This window comes from Dreissena polymorpha, chromosome 10 (genome assembly GCF_020536995.1).
Source record: "Dreissena polymorpha isolate Duluth1 chromosome 10, UMN_Dpol_1.0, whole genome shotgun sequence".
Taxonomy (NCBI): domain Eukaryota; kingdom Metazoa; phylum Mollusca; class Bivalvia; order Myida; family Dreissenidae; genus Dreissena; species Dreissena polymorpha.
The window spans coordinates 50,375,257-50,394,478 of NC_068364.1; the positions used below are offsets into that span (position 1 = coordinate 50,375,257).

At 33.8% G+C, this 19,222-nt stretch overlaps 1 long non-coding RNA gene across 1 annotated transcript; it reads right to left on the reverse strand.

The window, feature by feature from the left end:
• Positions 1–2,177: 2,177 nt before the first annotated feature.
• LOC127848108 (uncharacterized) lies at positions 2,178–18,390 on the reverse strand. The gene is made up of 3 exons (XR_008034360.1): positions 17,930–18,390; positions 3,378–3,508; positions 2,178–2,293 (listed from the first exon to the last, which is right to left on the reverse strand). It is a non-coding gene; the product is annotated as an uncharacterized LOC127848108 (long non-coding RNA).
• Between the last annotated feature and the right edge of the window lie 832 nt (positions 18,391–19,222).

A 19,222-nucleotide genomic window follows, 5' to 3' on the forward strand; every position in this document is an offset into this window, starting at 1 on the left:
CAGTCGAATTTACGACAGCCATAGGAGAGAAAGAAAGTAACAAAAATTCTCCATCCCAATTCAGTAAAATGAATTATATTAATAAATTCTTATAAGCAAACCTTCTACTACTATGTCCTTCATCTGCCTTCCCTTCCACTCATTGACTTTACCATTTTCAACAGCATCAAACATCAGGCAACCTATAAAATTTCAAGAAGACCATAATATTCCAGTGTCAACAATACTTCCATCATAACAACAGTAGCAATCCATAGTTCCCTGACCTCACTTTTTATTTCAATATCAATATAATTGAACACAAACGTTGCCATATGCTATTTTGTTGACAGCTTGTGAAAGTCTGCACAGTACCATATTTGTAAATTACACAGCCCTACAAATAATATAATCTCAATTATCTGCCACAACACTTAAAGAAACTAGAGCTTTGTCACAGACGTGACCTATACCCCCACGTGCCCCATCCACACAAGAGAATCTAATTAATGGCTATTTTTAAGAATTATTATGCCATTATCATTTATGGCATTTTGACCTTTGAACTTAAAGCATGACCTTGACCTTGGAGATATCGACATAATTCTTTCCTGCCACACACCATCCATAACGGTGAACACATGATTTTAAAATCTCACAATGAACAACATAGTTATGGCCTTCTTTTACCTTTGAACAAAGTGTGACCTTGACCTTCGAGATATTGACGTAACTCTTTCACGTGACACACAAGTCATATGACAGTGAACAAATGTGCCAATGATTTTTAAATCTCACAATGAACTACATAGTTATGGCCCAGAAAAGCTCATTTATGGCCATTTTTGACATTTGAACTCAAAGTGTGACCTTGACCTTGGAGATATCGACGTAATTCTTTCGCACAACACACCTTCCAAATGATGAATGAAATGTTCCAACTGATTTAAAATCTCAAAAGAACACACACAGTATCCGGACAAGATTGAATTCTTTGCGCGACACACAAGATAAAACTTTGCGACCCTCCAATGATGGTTAACAAATGTTCCAAATGATTTAAAATCTCACAATGAATGACAAAAGTTATGGCCGGACAAGCATTTTACCTTGAACTCCAAAAGTGACCTTGATCTAAGTTCTTGGAGATATCGACGCAATTCTTTCGCGCGACACACGGTCCCATGATGGTGAACAAATCAAAACCAAGTCAATTAAAAATCTAACAATAAATGAAATAGTTATGGTCCAGACAAACTTTGTGTTTAAAAGCACTAAGTGACCTTGTGACCTAGTTTTTTTACCAGGCATGACCCATATTCAAACTTGACCTAGACATCATCTAGATACAACTTGTGACCAAGTTTGGTGAAGATCGGATGAAATTTCGGGACAGACCGACAAAGTGACTTTTATATAGCCCCCATTACACATAGGTAAGTGGGTATAATTACGCTTATATTAATGCTAGCTTGTGTGATGTACTGCCTTTAGATATTGCATTTTTGATACCATTTCGGTAAAAGAACTTATTAATGAAAAGCTGGTCAGTGACCAAAATTCCCATTGAATAAATGAAGAAAAGCCACAATAATATAAAATAGTCAACAATGGCAACAAATTAGCAGACAACACTAAACAGTATGACAATGAGGGCTAAATAGACAAAACAACAATAACATGAACTGGAGAGTTTCCACCTTGGCATGGACATGGTTGTAGCACAAAACACACTCACAACAAGAGATGTGTTTGTAAGAAACACAATGCCCCTACTGTGCCGCTTTTTTTATTTGACCTTTGACCTTGAAGGATGACATTGACCTTTCACCACTCAAAATGTGCAGGTCCATGAGATACGCATGTAATCCAAATATCAAGTTGCTGTTTTCAATATTTCAAAAGTTATGATCAAACGTTTAAGTTTTGGTAAAGTTTTGTACACACACACACACCTTGACACGCACACACATACAAAGAAAGACAAGCCAAAAACAATATACCCCCGTTCATTCGATCCAGGGGGCATAAAAAGCCATTAATGCAAAGCATACTAGTCAAAGTCAACATCAGATATGGTCTTACTGTGGCTGCCTGTTAAATTATTCTTCTTTTAGCCCTCTTAGTTACAATATAGCATTTAGTTTTTCAAATATCTGTGTATGGAAAATTTAAAGATTTTTATTAATGAAATATATACCTTTGAGAGTTCCATGGTACTGGAAGACAACTGATAATATTCCTTGTGGGTCTTCACATCATGTCCCAGATGCTTTGCAAGCAATTTTAGTTCACCATGAGTCATGTCAAGAATCTATAAAGCATGTTAATTCTTGATTATATTCACAAATATGCAGTCATCATTCCAGTTTGCTGCCAATTTAACAAATTGTTTTGCATCTTCTACAGAAAAGATGTACACAAGAAAGCTTTTATCTGTATAGTTGTAGTCATTATGGTGCTCCAAATTCTTGTAATCACACCATGCATTTACAGAGTCAAAAATTTGTAATGTTTAATTCTGAAAAAGCCAACACGTGGTTTGGTATTTACATGATCCGCCATTTTGAAAATAGCTACTTCCTGTATATATGCCAAAATTTATGTTAAATATAACAATTGGGTCTAACAATTTAAAATCAATTATTGGGTTCTCACAGATAACCATTTTCTGTCATACAAAAGCTGCCAAAATCAAAGGTCTCCATAAAAGTTTTTATTATAATTTATTCACAAATTGATGGCAAGCAAATTCAACATAATTACTTATTTCTGTATAAAAGCCGAAGTATACATGTATGTATGTATGCCATTAAACTGGAAGAGAATGTAGTATAATTGCTGAAAGTCTAAATAAATATTGTGCCATAATAAAGAAACCTTCAGGTCACAATATCTCATCTGTACAGGGATATGAAACAAAGACCATAATTCTTAAATGGCTTAAGCAATCCCATATTTGCACAACTAGACTTTAGAAGTAATTGTGAACGATTTTGTACCAGTTGTAAAATAAAAAATACTACATATAAACAACACAACAATTTTGATTTAACAGCAAAGTTTAATATAAAAATAACAAATCTATGTATCAAAGACTAAAGTAAACAAAAGGACTGCAATGGTCGCTCAAGGTATATTGACAGTAAGTAAGAAATGCTGAACCAATGATTGGCAAATCGCCATGACAAAGTAACCTTGGAACTTTTGAAGAATGTCTTATATGGTACCAGACAATATTTCTTACAATACTTCTTATATGAGACTCAACAGTATTTCTTATATGGGACCCAACAATATTACTTATATGAGACCCGAAAATTAGTTAATGTTTATTTCTTATATGGGACCCTACGATGTTTATTACTTGTAAGAGGCCCAACAGATAACAGAAATACCATGGGTCAGACTGGCTGGCTCTTCACTTGGCTCCCTCCTATCATGGGTCAGACTGGCTGGCTCTTCACTTGGCTCCTCCTATCATGGGTCAGACTGCCTGGCTCTTCACTGTCAGCAGTTGACATGGACTCTGAAAGAACCAAAGTGAAACCTGTAGATTGCATATGATCAGCACAGTCAACACTGGCATGTTGTATCATGAGAGGCTCTGACTCTGTATAGATTCTAGACTGTGGGTGTCTTCAACAGTTGCCTCAATGACTGTAAACATATAATGTCAACAGTGGGGTCTTGTATGTCTATTATCCATTGGTGGGTCTTGCTGAAATCTATAGAAAATATATATTGGCTTGGATAACAGAAGGTTTTGCTATTATGTTTACGTGACATGGTTCAGAAAAAAAGGCCATATGAATGTGACAAAAATAAATTGAGTTTTTAAAATGTTCTTAAAGTTCGTTCTTTTCCTATTCAGATAATGTACACGTTTTATATGATCAAATGAAAACTTGTTCAAACCTATAATTTTGAAGAGATGCTGTGTGAACTCTAAAAATGTTTTTATATCAATGCAACTATTTGACGATATAATTTGCAAGAAGTTTTGTCCGTTGTTTTACTACTATATATACAATTTGTATTGTTACACGTTCTAAATTTAAATAAATTAATGAATAGCATAGTGATTAAATTTGTGTGATGTTTGTCTAAAATAATTTTAAACGTCGGAAAATAATGCATATCTTCACAACGTCATTTCTCCGTTATTTGACGTTCACACAAAGGGGCCTTTTTCAGAAACGCGCCACATATATATAAGTATATAGTCAACAGTTGGGCCTTGATATTATTATCCATTGGTGGGTCTTACTGAAATCTACAGAAAAGTATATTGGACATTACAACTGAAGTTTTGCTGTTATGTATATCATAAGTTATAGTTTTTTGTTTACAGTGTATATTGGTTCCTCTACCCAAACAGTGCACGTATGACCAAGAAAAATTTGACGAGGAGTAATATGTGCACTGGAGGGGTAGAGGAACCCATATACACTGTGACAAAAACTTATAAACAATTTTATAATACTTCAAATTCTTTAAAACAGCCAAAAAATCCTTCATTTAACGGACAAAAATCCCTTTTTGCCATTCAAGATGTTAAAGACAATATCCACATGCCGCAACCCTTAATATGATGAGTAATAGAAGGGTGTCGTTTTTACGTACATATTATACGTGTATAAAAATGTATAACAACGGCAAATGCATTTCTGCAAAATATTTGAATGTCTGTGAACATGCCATAATTAGCTTTATGTTGTATTGTGTCATTGTATTCGTTGTGGATTCAGGGCTTTTTTTCCTTCTTTGCGATTGGCCATGGACGGACATTTCACAATTTTGACACGGCCAATTCACAATCCTTTCATGTCCGTGAATATTTACAAAAACGGCCGTTTTAAATCGTGAAAAACGGACTGTTCGTGCTCAAAACTGTAAAAAGAAGAAGAAGAAGATGTTTAAAGAAAAAGTTAACGCACGCATGGACACACGACGGACACAGGACCATGACATAAGCCCCGCTGGCCAGATGGAGCTAAAAATAAATATATATTTTTTTTTAGGTGGATTTTTTTGACCAGAAAGGGGAAACAAACAGCCTAGTTCGGCGTCTGTTATAGAAGGTAAAAAACCCGTTTCTAAAATGGGACCCAGCAATACTTCTTATAGGACCCAACAATATTTCTTATATGGTACCTGACAATATTTCTTACAATGCTTATTATACATGGGACCCAACAATGTTTCGTATATGGGACCCAACAATACTTCTAATATAGGACCCAACAACAATTTTCTTATAATACTTCTTATATGGGACTCAACAGTATTTCTTATATGGGACCCAACAATATTACTTATATGAGACCCGAAATTATTAGTGTAAACATGTTTATTTCTTATATGGGACCCTACGATGTTTATTACTTGTAAGAGGCCCAACAATTCTTATTACATGTATTTAGGCAGAAATATTGCAATAATAAAGCTTCAAACAAGGATACATCGTAAACAACCTAATAAATAAATATTCTGCCCATTGGGAATTGGCAAAAATGACTTCGCAAACTGGAAATCTGAAATTGGAAATTCTGCAATCTGGTACAAAGATGGCGAAGATCACAGCTTAATTGCTTTATTCGTCCATTTAACAGATTTTAATGGCATAGAGGTTTTAACGACTTTCGACGCTCATTGGTGTTAATCTGTTTGTGTACTGTCAATAAAGGTGGTGAAAAACTCGCAAGTCATGTGTTATAACATGTATTTCCCTATATCAGAGCAGTATGTGTAAGAAAATAAATGAAATAATCCAGGCCAATTTGTTTCATGCTTATGCAGTGCAACTGTTAACAGATATTCACTTTCATTGTAACCCATTATCCAGAAGTACCACTCAAAATGTGACAGCTCCATGGAAAAACACATACATGCCAAATATGAAGTAGCTTTTCTTCAATATAGCAAAAGTGATTGCAAATGTTAAAGTTGGCAGGAAACAGGACCAACAGGGTAAAATCCATATGTCCTCCCACTATAGTGAATGGGAACATAAAAAATAAAATGGGCTGGGTGGTGGTGGGGGGGGAGGGGGGTATAGTGTAAGGGTGTGGTGGTCATTTATAAGGTGGGGGGGAGTCTATTGTGGTATGTCAGTTAAGAGTTGTTTTGTCAAATTATCAGTCAAATCTAATCATAAATAAAGAAGTATGGCATTTTAGCAAAATTAAATAATTTGACCTTGAGAGTCAAGGTCATTCAAAGGTCAAGGTAAAATTCAACTTGCCAGGTACAGTACCCTCATGATAGCATGAAAGTATTTGAAGTTTAGAATCAATAACCTTGATACTTTAGAAGTAAAATGGATCTAAACACAAAATTCACATAACCAAATCTTCAATTTTCTAAGTATAAAGGGCCCATAATTCCGTCAGAATGCCAGTCAGAGTTGCATGACTTTGCCTGCACAGTCCCCTTATGATAGTTAATAAGTGTTGCAAGTATGAAAGCAATAGCTTTGATACTTACGGAATAAAGTGGACCTAAACACAAAACTTAACCAAATTTTCAATTTTCTAAGTATAAAAAGGGCACATAATTCTGTCAAAATGCACGCCAGAGTTATCTAACTTTGCCTGCCCAGTCCCCTCTGATAGTTAGTAAGTGTACCAAGTTTGAATGCAAAGCATTGATACTTAATGAGTAAAGTGGACCTAAATCAGGGGGTTTTCAGCACTGTCTGCGCCTCCGGAAAACGGAGGCACTCCCAAAGCAAACGGACCCGATCCCAAACCAAATATTAAAAAAAAGTCCCAACTTCCAAAAAAAAAATTATTTTTTTTCTTTAAAGAATGAAGTGTCTTATAACTTGTGTGACTAACCAGGTGTTTGTTTTGGTAAAAAATATCTGCTATAAGGTTTTTGACTGTTCAGTTCTTATCTCAGAGTGTAACTGTAACTAATAAACAAAATGCAGTACTTGAATAAACGTTGAAACACGCCCAATATTGCATCTGTTTATATAAAGAAGACAAAATAACAAATAAAACAAATTTATTTGTTAACTACTGAATTATTTAAGCATGATATATTCACTATTTTTTCCCAAATGAGCTGTTTAATCGAAGCAAAATTTCCCCAAATGGCCAATTGTGTCGATAAAAATTCCCAATTTGGTCAGACTCCTTTTCCCAAAATAGACAGAAAAACCCCTGTAATGCAAACTTAATCGGACGCCTACGCCAAGGTGATGACAATAGCTCATAATTTTTTTTCAAAAAATAGATGAGCTAAAAATGAAAAGATGCAAACTAACATGAAAATTAATCTTAACAAGCAGGCTGTAATGATACCTTTGAATTTGATTTTGCCATTCACTGGATAATTCAAGTATCATATACATGTTTGCCCTAGGTGGCAGACCATTTAAAGCGGGGTATATACGATCTTGTCAAATATTTATTAATTAATATAAAATGTGCAAAAAACTTATTATACATATATTTCAAATAAACTAAAATACAAGTAAAGAAGAACATTGTCGGAAAATGCGAAATAAGCAGAATATTTAAAATTGAAATCGAAAAAGCCTGTACAGCCGAATTCGCCAGCATGTATATCATGCATGTAAGATGTGAATCTAAATTTAGTTTAACGGTTCATTTTAAATTCCTGCAGCGATATTGATTCATACGACACACGAACACTTACTTAAAGACGAATGCATCGGTTATTGTAGGAAAATATGTACGAATTATCTTCGTCACAATCAGCTTGGTGCGCAAGTTTGCATTTGCTGCATTTTATGAAATTCGTCTTAAATGTATCATTTATCTTGCATATTGCGTGTTATTATAGCATATTTGTTTCAATATATTACAATTTAACGCATTTAAAAATCGAATATACCCGCTTAAAGTTATGTTGCTTTTTTCCTAAGAGATGTACATGAATATGTGTGCCAACTATCATTTGCATACTTTTGACAGTATTGAAATTATCATAACTATTTATCAGCCTTGAAAAAAACTGACAACCATGATGCGAAGTTGGCCATAAAAACTTATTTTCTTTGAACGTTCTGCTAAATTGTATTTCACAAGATTGGCTTACTCAATAATTAGACAATTTAAACAAGAATATTTACCTACTTACTTCCCAATATTACCATTCAAAGTATCATTACATCCATTAAAAACTGTGAACTAAACATACCATTGGCTTTCTTTTCCTACAAATTATTGCAAAAGTAACTTAATATTGATTTTATAAAAGGTACCAGATAACACAAGACTAAACAAAAGGTCCAACAAGATGTGTTTGTGAAACACAATGTCCCCCTATATGACGTTTGACCTTGAAGGATGACCTTGACCCTTCACCACTCAAAATGTGCAGCTTCATGAGATACACATGCATGCCAAATATGAAGTTGCTATCTTCAATATAGCAAAAGTTATTGCAAAATGTTAAAGTTGGCGCAAACCAACCAGCAGACCAACCAACCAACCAACAGACCAACAGACAGGGCAAAAACAATATGTCCCCCACTACTATAGTGGGGGACATAAAAAAGCCCAATATTGCTCAACAGCTATAATAAAGATTGCTGAACTCTTATTGATTTGTGGGGTTGATTAACTTGGAACATAAGATGAATCTGATAGCTCATTAATTTTTGTAAAAGATGTGATCTCCAAGGAAGGAGCAAATTTTAACCAAAGGGGCATTATTTAAACAATCCTGATAGTGGACCAATTAGAGACGCTAGATACCAAATACAAATGTATAAATGCTCTTTCCTTTTTGTTACAGGGAAAAAATAAGAATGTGGCGTCTCATCAGGATCCAAACTGTTTGCTATTCTAATAATATTCTATGAAAAAAACTCGAAGAAAATGCTAATTTTTGAAATTCAGCAGATGAATTAGAGCAGGAGACACATTTCCCAGCATGCAAAGGGTTAACAGCTGTTTTTGAGGATACAATTATGTTAGCGAAAAGCCATAAGCTGTTTGATGACAAAAGTTATGTTAGTAGTTTGACATCCATTCATGTGTGCTTCTTCATGATAATGGCATCATCTATTTATTAAATATGATGTATATGATATAACTAACCTTCCATGGTAGATCAGACACACTATAGTCATAAAGAAGCTCCTCTCCTGTCTGAATGTCTCTTTGAGCAAATAAGCATAGGTATGGTTTTTGTGTGTTCATTTTCAGCACAAAATAATTGTAGATGTCACTATCTATTAATGTAGGAAAGTCCATTAAGTCACTACTCAAAAATACGTAATAGCCAATATGGCGGCCGCCCTTATTATCGATTCTGGGATTGTCTATATTGCGGAGGATACTGGCAGTGGTCAATGTATAGTGATTGAGCATGCCTGTATTTACGTCATCGTCCAAGATGGTGGCAAGCAGAAAAGAAATTACGATGAACGGCAAAATGATAAATAACATTCGAATTAACAACGGATACCATATGGTTATAAGGAAATAATTTAATGGGTGTGTCAATTAACCCTCAAGACTAATTTTGAGATTAAAACAACACATATTTAGTAGAAATCTGCACAGTGAATGTGTGTCACTGAAACCAGTGTTAGAAAATTGCAGTTCAGTCTACTAGCAATACATTTTAATTATATGGGTCTCAACATTAGTCATTAAGTGTAAACATGTCTACTTCTAATAAAGGGCCAGGCCCAACAATTTTCATTACTTATATGGATACCTAAAGTGTTAATTATACATTTAATGTTAATTAAATTATAAGGGACCCTAGAATGTCAACTTGTATCTTTTATGTTGGACCCAACGATGCTTTTTACGTATATGGGACCCCAACAATGTTTCTTATATGAGATCAAACAATATTTCTTACAATACTTTTTATATATGGGACCAACAATGTTTCTTATATGGGACCCAACAATACTTCTTATATAGGACCCAACAATATTTCTTATATAATATGGTACCTGACAATATTTCTTGCAAAATTTCTTAAATATGGGACCCAACAATGTTTCTTATACGGGACCCAACAATACTTCTTATATAGGACCCAGCAATATTTCTTATATGGTACCTGACAATATACCTTATATGGGACCCCACAATATTACTTATATGGGACCCCAACAGTATTTCATATATGAGACTCAACAATATGACTTATATGAAATCTGAAAATTAGTGTCAACATGTTTATTTCTTATATGGGACCCTACAATTTTTATAACTGATAAGAGGCCCAACAATGTTTATAACATGTATTTTGGCAGAGGAAGAAGTATTGCAATATTGCAATATCATCTGTTTACCACCACTGTTTCCCTTTGAAAGAAAGGAAGTATCTGAAGAGAAGGGAATGGGAAGCTTGGTATTAGTTTATAGCCGTGTGGATACATAATTATGGCTGAATGTTACTGCTTCTGTTACTGATTATCATAAAAGCTTTAAAGCAACAATCAATATTCCATTAAAAATTTCCTCTGTATTTTGGCAAAGAAATATTAATCTTAGTCTTTTACAGATGACACAGAGGGAAAGTTTTGAAAAAAATCGGTTAAAAAATAATACAATATAAAGAAGTGAAACTCCAGCTGCTGGAGCAGTATTGAATTTTCATTAAAAACAATTAGTAGGTCCTTTATTTAAGGCAAGTGACCGATTGCCCAAACAGTACAAAACAGCACAATACAGCACAATACAAACCAACATAAACACAAAATATGAATAAAGCTGGGGTCACCGCCTTGGAACGGTCAATGCAAAGCATTGGGGGTTTAAACCTGGTTATAGAGCGCTCAACCTCACACTTGGCCCAGCAATATTCATAATACATTTAAGTGTAAATAAAATTTAACGTCATAGCATTGTTACTCAAGTTAAACAATAATAAAAGGGAATTAAAACGCATTCAATTTAATTGCTATTTAATTACTCAATTGCATTGAAGATACAAGAGTAACAGAATTACAACTTTTTGACGAACGATCAAATAAAACTATTAACAATTGTCAACTACATTCCTTCTTTATAGAAAAGATTTGAGAATACAGAATCATAGAGTTAATATCTCAGATAATCATCGCGCAAATACAGGAAGAAGCAGCAATAATGGGTGTAAAAATTCCATATTACATAGCTTGGTTGTTTATGTGACTGCTAAACAAATTACAAGGCATTTTTCCTGAACAATTCCAGGGAACAGTTAAGCATTTGAAACTTGAAATGTTTTATTTTATTCATAAACCCATGTGGGACAGACAGACACAGTGATTGCAGTATAGCTCCAATCACTTGTGGTAGGGGAAAGCCATATAAAAAGCTACAGCTTTTAAGTGGAGCAAATAATGGTTATTACATGTAATTAACCTTCGGTTTATGACAATTTATTGCAATTTTTCCCCAAAAGTGCCCGTCACATGGTATTTTCCCCTTTTGAAAGGTAAGGCCGTATCCCAGAGTCAATTGTTTGTTTGCTTAAAGGATTTGATGCCCATTTTATTTGTTCAAACATATAAAGGCAAAAACATGTAGTGCCAGCTGAAATTGAAATTAACAAACAAGATTAAATGACTTAAGGTCAAGGCTACAAAGAGGAATCTTAAATGATGCACAGTACCAACTCCAGGGATTTTCTTAACTCTTTCAGTGCTGGAACCGAATTTTGAAGGCCTTTGCAAACAGTTTGGATCCAGATGAGACGCCACAGAATGTGGCGTCTCATCAGGATCCAAACTGTTTGCTATTCTTATAGTATTCTTTGAAAAAATTCAAAGAAAACGCTAATTTGAGAAATTCAGCAGACAACATTTTAGCAGACGACAAATTTCCCAGCATGCAAAGGTTTAAGAACTTGACTTCCACTTGCACAGATCCTAGGCCCAAGCGTTCTTGAGTTATCATCCGGAAACCACCTGGTGGACGGACCGACAGACCGACATGTGCAAAGCAATATACCCCCTCTTCTTTGAAGGGGGGCATAAAAATCAGTTACTTGTTTTATTTCTGCATAAACAAACTGTTGAGTGAAACATCTATCAGACATGAAAATCATGCAAGATTAATACATGGCTCTATATCTAACATAAATGATATTTAAATTTTCATAATATTTAATGATTAATCAAATAACTGTAGAGAATGAAATTTTGAAAGGCCTTATTACTCACTTAATGTCATAAAGACTAGTCACTTTAGGGAGAAGTTCTGCAAAATCTCAAACAGAAGAAGGAATAACGTTGGTCCAGTTCTTTAAGATTAATATTAAATTGTGTTTTGGAAACAGTCAATCTTTAGAAAATTGAAAACAGTTTAGACAAATGATCGTTGTTGGCAATGTTATTGAAACGACCATACTATTGACTGCTAGCCGCTGACAATCGAACTGGACGGGGCTTTATAATCAATAATCGAGGTGACTGCCAACAGCTGTTGTGTTGGAATGTATTTGAAACTCTGACCTTTGGGCAAAAGAATTTGGTTGAATTTAGATTGATCAGGTTTAATGCCTTCTTGAACCCAAATTAAGGTCATTTTGCAAGTGGTCAGGACATGAACCAGCTTTCCTACTTCTTGTGACCAGTATTAGCCAACCACAAGTGACCCACTTCTTCCCAACTTGATTCAGAGGTTGGGGAAGAATGACCTACAAATACAATGTTACAATGTTCGGGAACCAATCTCTATGAAGAAACTTTATCCTACCCCCAGATTCAAACCTAAAAATTGACAGTCTGGCGCTCTATCAACTGAGCCATCAACTCAGCTAGCTGGGCAGGCCCAAAACATTTTGGATTAAAAAAATCAATGCACAGAAAGCAGAAAGCATACTTCATTTTTAGCATATGATCATATAACCGGACATTACCTAACTTTTGGTTCCTAAACATCAGTAAATTACAGACTGCGCATTGCGATAAATAGTTGATATTTTAGATGATATTTAATATATAGCATCTTCAAGGTCTGTTCTTTAAAACGCACTGATTGAGTCGTAATGGGAAAGACTCTTTGTCAAACATTTCGGTATGTTTTGCTGACATTTATATACAATTTTGTTGATTTCTGTCTCGTTTCCAAATCGAGGTTAAACATTGTTCGCGGCCACATGCTAGTATAACTATGTTGGCAAGCAAGAAGTTTAAGCATTAATTTTAAGGCCATTTAGTAGTCCTGCCTGCAAAAGTCCATTTCAGTTTTGATTCGTGTTTAAAGATTTTGCAGCACCTTAAATGAAATAAAGAATAAGGACAATAACAGATCAAGCGTGATAATATGCGTATTGCTAATATATTATATTAAAATATATGAAAATCTTGTTGATTCTTACAATAAATGACATCAATCTTATAGTTTTATTTATGATCCATGTTTAATATCGATGATTATATATGATTCAAATAATTTCATGGTTTTTAACACGCCCATATCTTTCTGATCTATTTAGGATTTTCATCAGATATTTCACACAAGAATACAAGATCACATATAGAAAACAATCAATAACAATAACAAAAACATGAATATTATTTATAACTGGCAATATAACTTGGTCCTTGTAAACAACAAAGTTCATGTTTCGACAGTTTAAATAATATGTTAAATGCCCCCCTCCTTGAGTGGTTTTGATCATGTGATCCGTTATAGCTACAACTGATCCGTTAATGCATGAATTCTGCGGCGAAAAAAAGGTAACACAAATACATTTTGGATTTGACAAGGCGGACAGTCGCTCCAACATTATTTTGCCAACCCGGCTAACATCTATAATTAACAGACAATTAAATTTGCCAACTTGTTAACAGAAAGCCAATTTAACATGAGCGGATCAATGTGATTTTAATAAATCAATTTACTTATTAAGAAACTATGTTACAGTTGGTCGATTCTTTAAATGTAATTTAGCAATCTGTGAAAACAATATGTATATATTGTAATGTCAATATTACGCCAATAATTTACTACCAACATGGAACTTCTAACAAACAAACGCAGTCAGTCTGTGCTATGCTTAGAGGGTCACTCGTACTCAAAGAAGCACATGTCTAAGTCAACCATATGATGGTTATGCAGTAAATCGAACATGTCTGTACAGTCGAATTTGCCTGCATGTTGCATTTTATGAATTTCGTCTTCAATGTATAATTTTTCTGGTATAACATTCTATCAATATATAACAATTTAATTCTTTGCTATTATATAAATATAATCGGTGATAAAACGCGTAAGAAAGAAGACGGTGAGCCACTGACAGACACAAAAGACCTTTTGTTTGGATGTTTTTTCGTTTGTGTATTTTGTGTATATATATGTTTATAAATGTCATATAAATGTCATATCATAAAAACAAATGAAATTAAGAACAACATATTTGCGGTTTTTATGTTTATCCCATTCGCAAAATGGCACTTACATGTATTCCAATAAATGTAATGTAGGAAATGTAATGTTTTGAATTGGCTAACTGTCAACAAGTTGGCAAAATTAATTGTCGGTTAATTATAGGTGTAAGTCTTTGATAGGCATATAGAACGTTTTGCCGTTGAATAAAAATAATGTAGGAGCGACTGTCCGGGTTGACAAAATAATGTAGAAGCGATTGTCCGAGTTGGCAAAATAATATAGGAGCTACTGTCCGCCCTATCAAAACATTGTAGGAGCGAATGTCCGCCCTGTCAAATTTAGCGTTAGCTAAAGAAACTTCAGCGTACAGTTTATATAGTATTGACATATCTGTACGCTGAAGTCAACCCTGTATCGAAAGTCAACCAGAGTGGTGACAGATTTATGTCACGCTATAAATCAAAGACAGTATGTTTTCTTGGATACATTCCTTCATATATTGGTGAATGAATATAAATTACTGCATCGGGGCATATTTTAAGATTCAAATGTTTCAAATGCATCTTACAATAGATGAAAATAACTCTCATCAGCCTGAAAGTCATAATTTTGCACCATTGTCGCTTTGTCATGTGACGAGTTTTCATTTGGATACTTTCGGATCGACCTTGACATTTTTTGCTGGAATTGTAAACATTACTTTCGTTTTCTGAAATCTATTATTTGTGATTAACAAGTTACGTCTGGTGGATTTAAACACTGATTTCAAAGTGAATTTGGTAATTTTGAATATTTTGTACATTGATTTTGTATTTACACTACAATTTGTTTACAAAACAAGCAAGAATAATTATAAAAAAAAACGGGAAATGTCTTTCTGAATTTGTAAACAATTGAGCACATGGTTTGTTACTAAAAATAGAAATAACATCATATGACCGTGAAATCTCGGGAGATTCGCATTTCAATCATGTGTGTCACGTCACTGTTTTTCTCGATAGACCAGTTGAATGTTATTGTTTACATTCGGGATTTTCCGCGCATGCGCACTGGCTGGTTGGCAAAAAACACTGGTTACAGTAACGTAAAACATGTATACATGTCGTTTGTTTAGTCAATAAAACGATACAAAAATCCGAAATAAACATAAAAACTCTTAAATAATAGTGCAAAAATATAATATTTAGTACCAATAAATGTATTTTCATAAATATAATTACCTCTGTATAAAAATACATATTAATAATATTAATACATCAGACTAAAAACTGGCAATCCAACAAAACAAAACAATAAATATTCTTTCATATTTTTTGTGATTGTAAGATTTTGGTAAATTATATTTCAAAGATAATAACACATACATTAATTTGATTATAATTATAAGTGGTGCAGATATTGTTATTGTTCTTAAGCGAACGAAGGTGCAAGAGGGGCATTTAATCAATTATAAAACGAAGCCCTAAAAGCGGAATACATTACAATTAATAAACATTGTAGTAATTTTATTTTACATGGAATGAATTACCGTTTCGTTTCCATCGAATGACAATATCATAAAGTTTAGCATACATATGAAAAACAAGAACTGCATATTAAGCAAATTAAACTGTCTTTGCATGCACTCTCTTTACTGGTGGTAAGGAGTGATAACAATCTAGCATTTTATGATAAATATATCTATATATTAATTTATTTTACGCAAGTATTTTTTACCCTTTTGTTGTTTGCTTGTTTTCATGTCATTTCATACACTACAGAAACGTACAATCTTAACATGAATAGCCGAGTTTACATTTGCCGGTACTCGTTAAATACGTTAATTGTGTAGCAATGAAATTGCACAATATTTTTAATTTATAGTTATTAACACTCTATTATTATGATTAAACAGGCTAATATATACATACACTAATTCCTGTTAATCCATTTCGGACAAATATCTTCATTTTTTAATATGTTCAAATATTTTATTAAAGCAACTGTTTCGTATTTTGGCTTTACAATTTTGCTTAGATGATCGCTCAATATGCCAAGAGATGACATGGAGGTATCATAAATGATGTTTAATGACCAGACACTTGTATGCCACATGTGGTTTATGCAGTGGCCAAGAATAGGTCCCTGGATTTATCACACCATGTGTTCTTTGTAATTGTTTGGACAGTATCCGATCATAACGAGATAATCGCTTTATGATGAACAAAAGTGCAATAAAACACCGGGTTAAAAACGCTGAAACAAAGAGTGTCAAAATTGGTGTGAATAATTAAATAAAAACAATTACATTTATCAAGAGAATTTATTTAATGTGTAACAAGGCAAGTTTTTACAGGCATGTTCAAATCAGTTACTATATGTTGCGTACATAAAGTCGATCTATTTGCTGTTTGTTTACATCCTTATTTTTGTTCGTTCATTAAATTTGTTTTATTCTGAAAAAATTTCAATATCAGAGAATTTTTTATCTAAAAAATGGTCGCGAAGATGTGCCAAGTCGAGATTTTTATGGTAACTGCATACCGTGCTCGTATATTGTGTTCCACTCCAGATTTCGTTTATAGTAAAAACAAATAATAACAACAATATAATCGTTCCAAAAATGCATTTCCTTGCACGCTTATGTTTAATTCAGACATAGTTAGTAAAATTATATTTGATATAGTGCATGATTATCAATAAAAACGATTATTATTTCAACTTTCTCTATAAGCGCTTATATGAATTTCACCTCTTTTTGCCAACCAGTGGGCGGAGTGTAATATTTGCAGGTGCGCGTGACTTCACTCGTCAACTGGTCTATATGTTAGAGCAGAAAAGATAAATGTTAAATGTTTAAGATAGTATTTTGTAAAAAAACATATCAGTTAAATGTGAAAAATGTCAATCTTTCCAATAAAGACATAAAGTAGCTGATTTGGGCCAATAACTGCTTTTACAAGCTGTTTTGGAGCGGTCTTTGTTAACTGTCAACTTTTCGTATATTCCTGGTTGACTTTCCTACTGGGGTTGGTCCATAACTTTAATGTTGCGCCATTCAAAATTCATAGAAAGCGAATTTTAAAGTTATTGAAGCCAGAACTAATTTAGCGTAGGAGCGATTGTTTGTGGGAGCGTTTGTCTGGAAACCTTATCAAACTGATGTAAAAGAAGTCTTAAACCATTTATTGCTTTTCCCCAGAACAACTTTATTACGCTACTGATCCGGTAATAGTAACATGACTGTACCACTAAGGCTAGTCCAACTGTCTTGTGTGGTTAAAGATTCTGTTCTTTTATAATTTATTTCCCCAGTCTAACCATTGCAGTCAGCCTAAAACATATATTGAACTTGTATCGCATGGAAATGATCTGATGCTACAATCATGCTTGCTTTCATGAATGTCACTATATCTGCATTAAATGCAGATTATAGGTTACATTTGTTTGTTTGCGGTAACAAGGTTGTCACCTAAATTCGTGCCACGGCTTTACATGTTTGAAATATGTTTTCATTGTCAGCAAACGTTTCAGAAACTGTGTCCTAATTATTGGTTGCAGTTTCAGTTTAAATTCAGTCATTTGCAGAATAATTTTAATAACCAAAAATATAAATAAACCTAATAAATATTATCGCCACTTACCTTTTTAAGTTTAACCGCGAAAATTGGCAATTTTTATTACAGAGTTGTCGGGCGCCGAGTTGTCGTTCGTTGCTATGCTGGTTCCCGGTAAATCACTGCGCCGAGGTTGGTCAATCTCATACGCAGTGGCCTCCCTTATTCTAGAAAAAGACATTAATGATTGGCGAATGCCCAAGGGAAGTAACTGCTGTGTGGAGTTTGACCTAATGTGTGCTAATGGGAGATATAGGCCCGACAATTCGAGTAAAATTACACATGCAAATTTGAATTTAAAAATAGTCATGAGTATGTTAAGCAGCCTTTTTTTAAGTGGGTCTTCAACTGTCGGGTCCAAGTGCCCGATAATCGACTTTGGGACCCGACAATCGACTAAAGACCCAACAATACGGCCGTAAAATGGACGTTTGACCCACCATTTTACCCAATCTGAAACTATATATATATATATATATATATATATATATATATATATATATATATATATATATATATATATATATATTGTATTAACAAAAGGTACATAAATACATATTTCAACTCTTTCACACGGACGTCAGACGCAGACATAAGAAAAGAATCAATACAATAACTAATCCTGCTATAAAAAGTATAGGAGGATTTGCAAACAACTCAACAAAGCAACCGAAATAAGAATAACAAATAATCAATTTTAAAAGTAAAGGTGAACAATTGAACCCATTTAAATTTCATTTATTTCGGGTATTACAAATATAATGATATGAAGTACATTTCGTATGTTAGCATAATTAACCTATATAATATGTATAACGTGTTCATTTTTATTGTGAGCTATTAAACGGAAAAGGGCACAAACACACAATGATGTTGTATAAATGTATGCCGTGATAAATTATCTACTAACCATGGGTAAATCCCTCCGCTCTTTCAAAGAGAATTCAACTCCCATAAATTGTACTTAAAACTGACAGCCATAAAGCATCTATATTCGTGAATTCACAATTAAGAATAGTTCGACATTCATTGATCACATCCAAGCATGAGTGTCAGCTGTAATAATCAGACACATGACTGCAATAAACACTTCCTGGTGTGCATAAGATAAGTTTTGAATATAACTGTGATATTGTTTAATGTGCGTGCGTTCAAACGTTATCCTAATTTAACTGTATGTATATAATTCGTATGAGTAAGTTAAAGCGACGGAAAGACGCGTGTAAGAATACCTGAAGGTACACGATGCGGGAAAGCTTAGCTGATAGATACGTGATATTTGAAGATGTTTTTATTGTATCAGCTCTCGGTTCTTAATAA